This window comes from Vicugna pacos, chromosome 5 (genome assembly GCF_048564905.1).
Source record: "Vicugna pacos chromosome 5, VicPac4, whole genome shotgun sequence".
NCBI lineage: Eukaryota > Metazoa > Chordata > Mammalia > Artiodactyla > Camelidae > Vicugna > Vicugna pacos.
The window spans coordinates 44,362,467-44,363,680 of NC_132991.1; the positions used below are offsets into that span (position 1 = coordinate 44,362,467).

Here is a 1,214-nt window from a genome sequence, read left to right on the forward strand (position 1 = left end):
TGTCTGTTGAATAGTGTTAAATAAAATGATGTAGGAGGATTTTAAAAACTGTACTTCAATAAACAACCAAAAATATGTGCACATAGGGTTTTATAACTAACACAGATAGTGTAGTCATGGTTTTCAGAAATGAACTATGAATATCCTTCTATCCATACTCAATAGTGGTTCTTAACTCTGAGAAGCTTTTTCAAATTCCCAGTGCCTAGGTTTTTTGGGGTAGAAACCAGCCATTGGTTTTGTGTTATTGTTTGGTTGTTTGACACTCCCTAGGTGATAATAACATGAAGCCAGGATTGAGATCCATGGCTCTGGTGAAAAGTAACTTAGTGTCATTATTGAATATTGGCTATAATTGAATCAGAGTAGAATTGAGTTTCTAGTTGAAAAAAATTGCTACCATTTACGGCCAGAAATACAAGGTTGGGTCTTGATCACTTTCTTTTGTTATAACACGTACTCTTTCTCTTTGTACAAAATAAATATTGCTTTGATGCAGAAAATGTGAAAAGCACAGTGAAAATAAAACAAAAAAAATCACTCTAAATCTGTAGAGCATGTTCTTGCTGGTTTTCTTCTTGTTCATTTATGTATGTTTGAAATATGAAAATGGAGTCAGGCTAGGGGGAGGGTATAGCTCAGTGGTAGAGTGCATGCTTAGCATGCATGAGCAACTGGGTTCAATCCCCAGTACCAACACTGAAAGAAGAAAAGAAAAGAAAAGAAAAGAAAAGAAAAGAAAAGAAAAGAAAAGATCTAATTACCTCCTTGCAAAAAAGAAAAAGAAAAAGGAGGGGGAGGGTGGTAGTATAGCTCAGTGGTAGACCATGTGCTTGCTGTGCACAAGATCCTGGGTTCAATCCCCAGTGTCTCCATTAAAGGGTGGGGAAAAAAAAGAAAATGGAATCAGGCTGTGTTTTGTAGTCAACTTTGTTCACTCAAGAATACAGTGTGGACATTTTCCCATGCCAATAAACTTTGTTCTGTCACATAGTGTTTAATGGCTACTCTGTGGCTATTAGATGCCCCATAATTTCTTTAATCTCTTATTGTTTAACATTAGACTGTTTTCAATTATTCAATTATTATTAAAAATATTACAATGAATGCTTGTAATTTTTTTTTTCACAAAGCTCTGATAATTTCTTTGAATAATTACTCCACCTTTCAACTTTACTCCTGACCAATTTGGGCAGGTTTCTAGACCAATCAAC

At 34.8% G+C, this 1,214-nt stretch overlaps 1 non-coding gene across 1 annotated transcript; it reads left to right on the forward strand.

Annotated features, from left to right (window-relative positions):
- Positions 1–803: 803 nt before the first annotated feature.
- On the forward strand, positions 804–875 carry TRNAS-GCU (transfer RNA serine (anticodon GCU)). Its single transcript has one exon. It is a non-coding gene; the product is annotated as a tRNA-Ser (tRNA).
- The last annotated feature ends 339 nt before the right edge of the window (positions 876–1,214 follow it).